This window comes from Micropterus dolomieu, unplaced genomic scaffold (genome assembly GCF_021292245.1).
Source record: "Micropterus dolomieu isolate WLL.071019.BEF.003 ecotype Adirondacks unplaced genomic scaffold, ASM2129224v1 contig_12739, whole genome shotgun sequence".
NCBI classification, from domain to species: Eukaryota; Metazoa; Chordata; class Actinopteri; order Centrarchiformes; family Centrarchidae; genus Micropterus; species Micropterus dolomieu.
In genome coordinates this window covers 1-12,283 of record NW_025741725.1, presented here as the reverse complement: position 1 = coordinate 12,283, position 12,283 = coordinate 1, and the positions used below count along the sequence as shown (strand labels likewise).

Sequence of the window (12,283 nt, the reverse complement as noted above, 5' to 3'; positions counted from 1 at the left end):
GATGTTTTACCCTTAGTCAGCACCTCTATACTAGATATGATCAATCTATCTCTATCAACAGGCTATGTACCACAGTACTTTAAAGTAGCTGTAATTAAACCTCTTCTGAAAAAGCCCAAACTTGATCCGGATGTTTTAGCCAACTATAGACCTATATCTAACCTTCCATTTCTCTCTAAGGTTCTGGAGAAAGCAGTTGCTAAACAGCTGTGTGACTTTCTACAGAGCAATAGGTTATTTGAGGATTTTCAGTCAGGATTTAGAGCTCATCATAGCACAGAGACAGCACTGGTGAAAATTACTAACGACCTCCTTATTGCATCAGACAAAGGACTTGTCTCTGTACTGGTTTTATTAGATCTTAGTGCTGCATTTGATACCATTGACCATCAGATCCTATTACAGAGACTGGAACATTTCATTGGCATTAAAGGAACCGCTCTAAGCTGGTTTAAGTCCTATTTATCAGATCGATTTCAGTTTGTACATGTTAACGATGTACGATGTCTCCCTCCCCTCTCTCTCTACTTCCATCCCTCTCACTCTTTCTCTGTTCCTCTCTTGCCCTCTCTCTCTTCACCCCTCTCTCTCTCTCTCTCTCTCTCTCTCTCTCTGTCAATCAATGTTGAGTCCGACTGCCTTTAATTTGAGCAAATAATCACTTGTTTTACTCCCGGTTTGCTAAACGCAGCCACAGTAACAGACGTTTTGCCACTCACTCCAGCGTGTTCCGGAAGGGGAAGTGACATCAACGCATACCCTCTATATAAATAAGATTGATTTGAATTGTAACAAGTGTAGTTTATTTGTAGACATGATTTAGAAGTTTGGCTCCGCACCTTGGTAGATCAGTTGTTAGCTACTGTAGCTAGCCACCCGCCGGTAGCTGGTGCAGACTTACCTGAGGTAGCCTCTGGTAGCCGTCCCCCGGGATCCACTGAGCAACCGGGAAATCAGGGTGACTGTCTGAAAGAGGAATAGTCGTAAGCATAAGCCCACAGGTCACCACCAACCAATTCACAGTTCTAACAGATTTTCCCCACTCAGCGACACACCCACTGAGAAACCAACTCTGATCATAGGCAGCTCCATTTTCTCTTTTATGAAAAGCGCATGAGATAACTGTTGTTGTGATTTGGTGCAGAAATTGGGATTGGGACAAAAAGTGGGTTTGATGTACAGCTGCATCTAGAAAGACAAGGCAGAGAGGGAAAGGGTGAGAATGACAATGAGTACATTGCTCACGTCCAAAATGCTGAGACCAAGAACTAAAAAGATGCCAAAGATTCATGTAAAAAATTACACGGGGTGCATCTTCACTGAGCCTGACAATCCAAACTACCCAGTTGCCAGTTTTTATAAAGTATTTTAAACCCCATTGCCCTCCTGCTTTCTACCTTCACCCACTAAGGAAAGCCCAACAGCTACTGAACAGACAAGCAGTGTGGCAAGAAGTCCATGGGACACCATTTTTTGGGGAAAATCAGCCAGGCAGTCGGGCTTTCAATCACAGCTTGAGGAGCACAGCTGGCCAACTGCTGTCTCAGGCTTGAGAGTAGTGAGATAATGTGACGATTACCGGAAAAATGGAGCAAGATCCTGTCCTCCAATCCATGCAATGGCAGTAGATATGGTGAGCGTGTCTCCTGGTTGCCTATCGCTACAAACTAACTTGCAGTAGTGATAATAGTAACAATGTGTTTCAACTGCAAAGCCCTGGCAAGAAGGAAACAGGGATATATGAGGACAGAAACGTCAACATCAGTATTCCAAAAGAAGTCCCATCAACAACAGTAAATTATGGTGCTAACTAGGCAAAATTATAAAATGACTTTTAGTTGCTATGGACGGAGTTTCAACATTCTAATGAATCAATTGAATTTTTTTTTTAATGGAAGCAATAAAATAATTTTAAATCAAATTTTTAGGTCAATTGAGTGATTTCTTCTTCTAATATTAACTGTGTAAGACATGGGATAATGTACATTGAGGGGTGAGTCATTACTGCAAAATTAATCCAGACACTCTCCTTAAGCATTAAAGAGGTGGTATTATGCGTTTTGGCTTTTCCCATCTCCTTCTTTTTTGGTTTTCCATTGTAGAAATATTGTACCTGTACCTGTTTCAGGGACTTTTTTTCGTATCACCTCACCTCTGTTTAGGTTCCAAGCGAGCTGAGGGATACTAAAATGTAACGTGAAAACATACTGCTGATTGGTCAGAGAGAATCGTCACTATTCACTGCATCATCGTTGCTGCACCAGACAGAGGCCAGCAACAGAAAGTTTTATATTTTACAGTTTTCGTATGTTATTTCATCACTAAATCCACTTCTGAGAAGTTTTGAGGTGAAATCAGCTGTGTAGATTTACGAGAAATGATGGCAGAACAAAAGGTGCTTGAAAATTGTCGGAGTTGAGGAGCTCTGCAAGTGGCTGCGGGGGAAGCCTGCACCAACCCACGGGAGGAGCGTGTGAGGCCGGCCAGCCGCCCGCTCACAGAGCCCTCTGCTCCCGCCATCACACAGACCGCTGCAGCAACAACGGCAGAGGAAAACACAGCTGGAAGGTTTTCATACCGCTTATCTGTCTTTACATTCTGAGGAATGTTGAAACGTTTTAAAAAAGAGAAAGCTGTGTGGATCGCTGGTGTGTGTGTCGCATTGAACATTAAGTCGCAGCAGTTGTGTGTGGCGTCGCTATGACCACAAGCTACGTACTATCTCTGGGTACTATCTGTAATGGAAAACTGAGAAGGGCCGAGTATCGATTTGCGATAGATCGTCAGAACACCGGCAACAGTTCAACGTTTAGTCCTAAAAGACGATGCAACTCCGACTCTGTTTGGGCCTGGAAATTCACAATCACAACCTGTAAGTATGCTTTATTGGTTGTGAATTATATTTAAAATAAATACAGCAATGTAACTTCACAGACTGTTGAAGTGCGGAGTTGTTGTAAACGTTGGCTAACACAGCTAAAGTTATAACTATAATGCTAATGTTACACCTGATGTGAAAGCTACTGAGTTCAAATTGTTTGGCCAATTTTTATGTAAAACTGAGTTGAAATATGGTGATTTTTGAAGTGGTTTATGGTAAGATGTGGAACAATGATGTGTGGTTGTGGACTGGATCACACCACCTTGTTTCTTACGACCTGCCCTTCTCTGCTTCTAATTGGCTAGTAGTCCTTTTATTTATGTGTTACAATAATAAGCTATGGGTACATAATGTGAGCTTGTTAGCTTAGCTAACATCACCTAACCAACTAATTAGCCAACTTTAAGCTTTGGTAACGATGCTAAAATAACAGAAGTCTGCTAACTGCAGTTTTTAAAGAAGCATGCACATAAGTCATATTAGACATAAACATATAAACATATTAGAGAAGTGTTTGAATTTAGAGTGACAACACTTTGGAACAAAAGACGTCTGTTAGAAGGTAAGTAGTAAAGTAATGTTAATTGGCCACCTCGCCAGTTAGAGGACGTTATGCGTCAAACAGCCATTGAAAGAAAGTAACAGAGTCACTGTGTCAATAGAATAAGTGGCTCCACCTGGACTGCAGGACAGGGTTTGGGTTGAGGGAGAAGCTGCGGTGGTTGCGGTTGTCGTGTCGGTAAAGACAGGTAACTTAGCTGGCAGCCACTGACAGCCACTTCTGAGTTTGTCTAGCCTCTCCAGCTGCATGTATTTTTAACCTGTGAAGCCCTGCTTACATTCAAGATTAAAGCCCTGTTTTGTTATTGTGTAGCAGATTACTTTTGTGACAACCCAAAGGTGCATTACAGTTCTCGAATATATGTCAGTTGGTACCAGTTTAACAGTAAATTTAACATAAGAGCACAATAATGAATATACAATAAAAGCTGATTAAGTGGTGTCCAGCAGCAAGATATTGCACATATGAGTAATACAAGATACTATTTTAATTTGTTAAACTGTTGCTTTTGTATTAGAAATAATTTATAACCACGGCCAATAGTTGAGAATGACAAATGGATGACAAACATACGCAGAATAGTATTATCAAACAGGAAAATATCACAAACCAAAATCATAACGCAAAACCAATAACTACAACACATATGAAAGCAAAAGTGAGGGTCTGCGCAGTTTTTACACACCTCCTGCACACACATACAATAGGTACTACGTTTCTAGGTAAAAGTGGCTGTTGATGTTTTACCAGTGCTTGAAGTGGACAAAAATAGGTGCCAGTACCCTCTCCTCCCTCCGCACTATCCTCAACCTTGAGATGAAACTAGTAAATATTATAACATTATACAACAACGACTTTGAGCATTAAATACTTAGTTTCCTGCATTCTTGAGACATTTTCTGCACCAATTTATGGTGGAAATGGCTTTATTTACATGAAGGGGACCAAAATTAAGGTGGCAAGTGACAATTCAAAATTTAAAAATATAATGGAATCTAATGCAGTAATCAGCTTTTGGACAATGCACATTTGTTTCTTCTATATTTCAGTTGCATTGCATGTTTTCAGTTGCTGTTGTTCAGAACATTTTTCACAAAAGCTTTCAAAATGTGATGGAGACATTCAGATTCTGACCTGTCCCCAGCGTCCCCAGTGTAAATGACACCTATCTGTCAATGTTTTTAAATGTCCCGCCCCATTCAGGCTGTGATTGGTTGGTTTACGATAAGTGACATTGACGAGCTACTTTCTGCACACAGCTTGAAAGGCACCCAAACTTCTTTGAGGCCCCATCCACACTACTGCGTTTTCGAATTAAAACGGAGACCTTTTGCTATGTTTTAGTGAAGATGGGCCAAAACGGAGGACTTTAGAAACGATGACACAGCTGCTCAAGCTCGGCTCTCTGATTGGGTCTTGCAAAGCAGAAACACGATTCTGCTGACCAGGTTTTTGACTTCATATTTTTATTAAAATATTCTGTACTGTGCAAACAACACTCATCTGCCTACAGTTGTACTGTGCATGTCGCCGTTTACTTTGCAACAACTCCCAGTCTGTTTTCTGCCGCCACAGTCCCGTGTTACATTCAGTAACAGTCCCAGCTCGTTATTGGTGCATGCAACAAAAAAAAACTGGTCTAATGCTCAGTCTGTATTTATTTATTCTTTTGCCAAATCTTCTGTAACTATGGAATAGACCATCTGCTTCATGTTTACACTGGCATGCCCAGTGCACCTGAACGGGTCCTAGCTGTGCGTTTTGGAGTTGATTTCAGTCTACATTAGTAGACTGAAATCAACTCCAAAACGCAGCAGAAACGCTGCTGTGGGCAGAGATCGTATTCATTTTAATTCTCCATTTGTAAACTACAAAAACGGAGTAGTGTGGATGGGGCCTGAGAATAGCAGGCAGGCGAGAACGGGAACAGGTGAGCGCTACCCATAGCGCCTAGAGAACCTGATATGGAGAGGTTAGAGGAGAGTATTGGCAGCTTGGGAGAAGTCCCAGTACGCCAAAAAGTCAAGGTGCCGGTATTGCGTACTGGGGACTGCCCCACTTCAAGCACTGTGTTTCACTCTGTACAGTGGGAATCAAGACAAAATACACTTGGATTATTTTCTGTCTTTCCCTGTGTATTTCCCTGTGTATTTCTCTCTCACTTTCGCTGAAAGTAATTTGGTGTTTTTGGTCCACTATTTTCTTCTTGCTCTGATTTTTAGTTTGACATTTCAGTTGTGGGAATAACATTAAGGTTTAAAACTTACAGATCTAAATTTGAACTGTGAATCCAACGACTGTGGGTTCCTCACTGTGTAAACTACACGAGGGGTTAAGTAGCACATGCCGAAATCACTTTAATCAAATCAATTACATAAACATTTGCAAATTACTAAATGCTAAAATAACAACAGTTCCTATGCATTTTTTTAAATCTGTCATCCAAAAAAACAAACCAAGTGTGATGCATGCCTAAAACTATTTGAGAAGATATTAATGGACTTACTGTGTAAAGGCCTCTAGAATCTGACCAAGCATTTTTCTGCCTGTTTTCATAACTTGGACTCAGTTCTACTAATTTGCCCTTGTAGTTATAAAATAGTCATAGTTGTCTTTTGCTGCTTTTGCTTGTTCTAGCAACATTAACTTGTCCTTTCAAAAGTCTGTGAATTTACTGTTGGCCAGAAAGATGCATTCTTAAAGTTCTTAATCCAACAGATTAAGAACTCAATCTCAGCAACAGAAAAAAAAATTTGTTTTCATCATAATCTGTCCAGAACAGTTAAAAAGGAAATTATATAACAATAAGAATATTTGTATGTGAATTTTTGCTTTGGTTACATTGTTTACCTAAACATTCATGCCAATAAAGCTAATTAAAATTAAATGAAAGAGAGACCTTATAATTATTTGGGCTGAACTTTCGCCATGCAGCTGACATCACAGACATGCGCCGTATACCAACTATATGTGAGTCTGCTGAATCGTTTATTAAAATGTCTGACATTAACAGTCACAGCTGGGGAGAAGGAGAGAAGGCGGAAGTGAACGGAGAAGGTCGGAATTGTGTTTGAGCGTGCTACTGAGAACGAGTGTTGGTATTTGGCGAATTAAGCAACAACTGTGCCGTGAATGTAATTATCATGGGTAAAAGTACGGGTGGAGATAGTGATAGTATGCCATGGCAGGATGTACATAATAAGAGGAAAGCAAGGTGTGATAGTTCTGGAAGTTCAACCTATGATGTGGAGGAAAATTAAGTCTACAATGATAAATGTGAGAAAGGAGGATGAACAAACTGAATGGAAAGTGATGATAACATTCAAAAAAGAAGGGGGGCATTTTCACCCACTAAAACTAACAAAAGCAATTGAGAAAGAAATGGGTAAGATCAAGTTTGCCAAATATTTGAGTAATAGGAGGCTACTGGTCTTTGCTACAGACCAACTGCAAAGAGAGAGGTTTCTCAGAGCAGAAACACTTAATGCGGAAAGGATCAGTACTCATATCCCCAGGAATGCAGCAAAGCTTAGAGGTGTTATTTGTTCCTTTGGCAATGACAATGGAGGAGATAATTCAGGAAGTTAAAGGAGGAAAAGTGGTGAAAGCTACAAGACTGCAAACACAAAGAAAAGGGGTGAAAACTGATAGCCTGTCAGTAGTCCTCGAGTTTGAAAAAGTTATGCCAAAGAGAGTAAGAATGGGATATCTGAGTTATGATGTAAGAGAGTTTATCCCAGCACCACTTACATGTTTCAAGTGTCAAAGAATGGGACACACTGCTGGACAATGTAAAGGAAAACAAAGATGTGCTAGGTGTGGAGGTGAATATGAATATGGAAAATGTAGCCAGGATACAAAAGTGAAATGTTGTAATTGCGGCGGTGAGCATAGCGCTGCTTTTGGAGGATGCCCTGTTCAAAGGCAAGCTAGAGAGGTACAGAAATATAAAGTAACTAATCAGGTATCTTATGCTGATGCAGCAAAAAAAGTGAAGGAAAGTGAACTATTCAGATCCAGTGGTACACAAGTAGTAAATAGAGTAGTGTCTGAGAACAAACGAGTAATTGAGGTTTCATCTCGAACACCAAGTCAGAGGCAAACAGAAACAAATCCATGGATAAAGGAGATTAATGAAGATACGCTGATTGTGGGTAAAACCAACCTTGTTGCTTTCACTTGTAAGACTGTAAATGTGGCAATACAACAGAAGTAAAAAAGTGATAGAATCAAGACAATTGTAGAGGCAGCCATAGAGATACTGGGGATCACAGCTGAACTGATTCATGAGATGTTGAACCCGACTAATTATGATGGAGTGTCTCAAGGTGATTAGCCTCATTATGGTGTTTCATATCCTCCACTGGAATGCCAGAAGTTTAATTGCAAATGGACAAGAGTTCAACAAGGTTGTAACTGATCTGGAAGTTAGACCTGATGTTATGTGTATACAAGAAACTTGGTTAAGACCACATTTGGATTTTGTCCTACCAGGCTACAACTAGGTTAGATTTGACAGAACTGGAAAACAAAGTGGAGGATGTGTAACAATTTAATAAGGATACTTTAGCATATAGAAGGGTAACTGTTCCAAATGAGTATGAATGTGTAGTTGTAGAAATGTGTAGTTCCAGAGGAAACATCAAAGTAGTCCATTTTTATAATCCGTGCAAGAAATTTATCAATGCAACATTCCATGAGATCTCAGAAAGTGTTGATAGAAGAGAAATATGGTGTGGAGACTTTAATGCTCACAATACTCTGTGGGGAAGTGAGCATACAGACACTAATGGAGAAGTAGTTGAAGAACTAATCGAGGAGAGATCACTTTCTTGCCTTAATGATGGAAGAGGTACCAGGGTTAATGTTACAAGAAATTCAGTTTCTTGTATAGATCTTACTTAAGTGTCGGTAAATATGAGTAATTTATGTGAATGGAATGTAAAGAATGATACCAACATAGGGAGTGATCACTTTCCAATATTGTGTTCCATGAACTTTGATATGTATGATCAGGAAGGTTATGTAATAGAGAGATGGTGTTTTCATAAAGCTAGGAGGGAGGAGGATAATTGTCCTTGCCACAAAACATTGTAGGAACGCCCAGAGAGGTAGGATTCGAACCACAGGAGTGCTTTACTCGAGATGCCCATTGCTGAGAGAGAGCGGATAGCAGGATCCTGTGGTTGACTATGTCAAAGGCAGCTGATAGGTCAAGCAGGATAAGAACTGAGGATTGGGCTGCAGCTTTAGCTGACCTTAGGGCTTCTGTCACAGACAGAAGAGCCGTTTCAGTAAAGTGGGCACTTTAAAACCAGACTGATATGGATCCAGGAGGTCATTCCCTGAGAGGAATTCTGAGACCTGTTTGAATACTGCCCGTTCAATAGTTTTGGATAAAAAAGGTAGAAGAGACACTGGTCGATTGAGTTGGGTCAAGAGGGCTTTTTGAGCAAGGATGTAACCCGAGCCCTTTTGAAAGTGGCCAGAGAAGTATTTATCAGAAGTGATACCACAGTGGACCACAGTAGGAGATATGGCTTGGAGGAGATTCATAGGAATCGGGTCCAGTGGGCATGTAGTGGGACGGCTATGGGTCAGGAGTTCTGATACTTCGCTCTCTGTGAGATTAGTAAACGAGGAGAGTGAACAACCACTGACCTGGAAGGGCAGAGGAAAAGATGTAGTAGGACTGCTACAATGGTTGAGTTTGAGTGTTTCAGAGAATTGGCTAGTTATAGCCTCCACTTTGCCTGTGAAGAAGGCAGCAAAGGTATCAGCAGACAAGTTTGTGGGTGGTGGAGGTGGAGGAGGATTTAGTAGCGCTTTAAAAGTGGAAAATAATTTCTGACTTGAGTCAGTGGCAATGCTTATTCTGTCATTATAGAACGCAGCACTGATGATTGTTGAGAAGGAGGATAGGAACAGTTGGTAGCCCTTAAGGTCGGCGGGGTCTTTGGTTTTTCGCCATTTTCTTTCAGCCACTCTGAGATCAGTACAGAGCCCACGGATGGTATCAGTTAGCCACGGGTGGGGCTGGTTTGGGCGAGCAGGCTTGGTGGATAGAGGACACAGGCTATCCAGGCACGAGCTTAGTGTAGAGCACAGAGATTGTGTGGCATCATTGTTACTAGTCCTATTGTAATTATAATTATTAACATTACGATTGTTACCATTAACACTACTATAAATATCTGTACCATTTTTCATTTAGTCTATAGCAACATCACCTTTACTGTCTGTACCTCTGTGTGTATGTTGTGTAGGCTGCCTCCCTCCCCTCTCTCTCTCCTTCCATCTCTCTCTCTCTCTCTCTCTCTCTCTCTCTCTCTCAAAAGATGATGTGCCATCTTCGTCATTCGGACGGATCCGTGACATCAGATCCTACAGAAATGAGAAGACTGGCTGGAGACTTTTATAAACTATTATATACAGCTGAGAGTTGTGACATTGCCTGCACTAAAGACTTGCTTAAAGACTTACCTCAGCTGGAAGAAGAAAAGAAAAAGGAGCTGGATGGTAATAACTTTTCATGAGGTTACAGAGGCGATGAGGCAACTTTCTAACAGCAGATCGCCGGGGATTGATGGATTACCGGTGGAGTTTTATCAACATTTCTGGGACCTAATAGGACCAGATTTATATGAAGTTATTTTAGAATGCATAAAAAATAATGCACTTCCGATAAGTTGTCGTCGAGCAGTTTTGTCATTGCTTCCAAAGAAAGGAGACCTTGGACTGCTAAAAAACTGGAGACCGGTATCACTGTTGTGTCTGGACTATAAAATTGTTTCGAAGTGTTTAGCAAATAGACTCAAGCACTGTCTGGATTTGTTGATCAAAAATGACCAAACATATTGCATTCCTAAGAGATCTATAATAGATAGTCTTTTTTGTGTTGTTGTGTTAAAGGGTTATGGATTTGGTGATGTTTTTATTTCATATATTAAGTTGTTGTATTCGAATGTTTATGTGATGGTGAAAGTAGGGGGTGGTTTAAGTGCTCCAATACCCGTGACAAGAGGCATCAGGCAAAGCTGTCCAATTTCTGGACAACTATATAGCCTAATTATCGAAACTCTATTATGTAGGTTGAGGAAGAATTTAAATGGAATTCTAATCCCTCATGGCAACGGTCATTCAAAGGTGGTTTTATCAGCCTATGCAGATGATATTACAGTTTTTATTACAGGAAAAGAAGATATTGAAATTTTAACAAAAACTATTGAATTGTATGAAAAAGCCTCCCCTGCTAAGGTCAATTGGACAAAAAGTGAAGGTTTTATGATTGGCAATTTGGAAAATTTTCCACAACTTCCAGGAAGGTTGTGTTATGGCTGCCACCGCCCCACCTGTATTTGCCTGTGCTTTTGAGTAGGCTATCTGGTATGCTGAGCAGGCTGTGCAAGCCCACGCGGAGGATTGGCTGCACGAGGAGAGAAGGTCCCGCCTACTTCCTGGGTTTCTGGTGACCATGCCATCGATTGGTGCGGCGTGCTCTACGGGCCAATCAAAGGGAAACAGTGACGACCACCACCTGCTTAAAAGCCTGCCGGGTCTGCCATTCGAGGTTGCAATCTGACCCGAGTTGCTTGCCTTGGGAACACATGTCTCAGAGCTTGTAGTAGTGTTTTGTTACCCGTGCCAGACTTTGTCTTGACTGTGTTTCACTGTGTGAAGGTAAGGGGTGGGCCAGGTTTAAGCTTAGATATAACTGACATCTTTCTTGCGCACACCATAGTTGTTTTATGTTAGTTTTCACCAGGTTCAGGGGTGTTGTGTGCTTTGTGTTTTTCAAATGCTGTAGGTTAGTGAGCTTTTGGTTTATTCTTGTTTTTGTTAGTACCTCTGTAGAGCAGTAATCCTCCTTTTGAGGATCTCCTTTTGTTATAATTGTTTGTTGATTTCCACAGCACCCATTGGCCCATTCTCTGTTTGTGCTCCACTTGCGTTACTTAAAATAAATATCCTGTCAAACCAACAACATCTGGTTTATGTCCCAATATCCCTAGACACCTCGGGACGTAACAGTTGCAATGGAAGAAAGATGGACTAAAGATTTTAGGAGTTTTTTTAGGAAATGATCAATTTCAGAAGAAAAACTGCTAGGGTTTGGTAGAGAAGGTGTCTGCCCGATTGTCGAAGTGGCGATGGCTATTACCACAATTGTCATATCGAGGAAGGGTGCTGGTAGTAAACAATCTGGCTGCTTCTATTCTGTGGCACAGGACTATGGTCATGGAGCACGTCTGGTGTCAAAACTAAAGGAAGAAATAAACAACGCATTACCAAGTGGGTACAGAAGTTTTATTGCACAAAAAAGACATGAGAATAACCAGGACATGGGGGATAATGTGCAATTTCCAGAACTGGTCATTTCTCCAGCAATGAAGGAGGATGATGAAGAAGAAGTGGTCGACACCGTTCTATCCTTTGGGAATCCTCAGTTTTGTTCCTTTAAAAGCATGTCAAATAAGGAAATGTACAACATTACAGTAAAGGCCATTTATCAGGACTCTTTTAGAAAACAGAAGGCCTCGAAGTGGCCAGATTTGTTGAGGCCAGACTTCCTGATAAGAGACAGGTGGAGGGCCCTATATAAGCCTCCTGTAGAGAAGCGCTCCGGCGATCTACAGTGGAGGATTATTTATGGGGCGATAGCAACAGACGGACATGTGGCACACCTGAACACAGTGGTAAAGGGGGAATGTCGATTCTGTGGGGAAAAAAGAGGATTTGGAGCATTTGTTTTTAAAGTGTGAGAGATTAAAAGGTATTTTTAAATTGCTTGGGAGCTGGTTTAGGAAATTTGATGAGGAGTTTTCGGATAGGGTGTTTAT

General features: G+C 41.0%; 1 long non-coding RNA gene across 1 annotated transcript; it reads right to left on the bottom strand.

The window, feature by feature from the left end:
* Positions 1–912: 912 nt before the first annotated feature.
* LOC123966125 lies at positions 913–3,663 on the bottom strand. Its single transcript, XR_006823888.1, has 3 exons — positions 3,559–3,663; positions 1,580–1,716; positions 913–966 (listed from the first exon to the last, which is right to left on the bottom strand). It is a non-coding gene; the product is annotated as an uncharacterized LOC123966125 (long non-coding RNA).
* Positions 3,664–12,283: the final 8,620 nt, after the last annotated feature.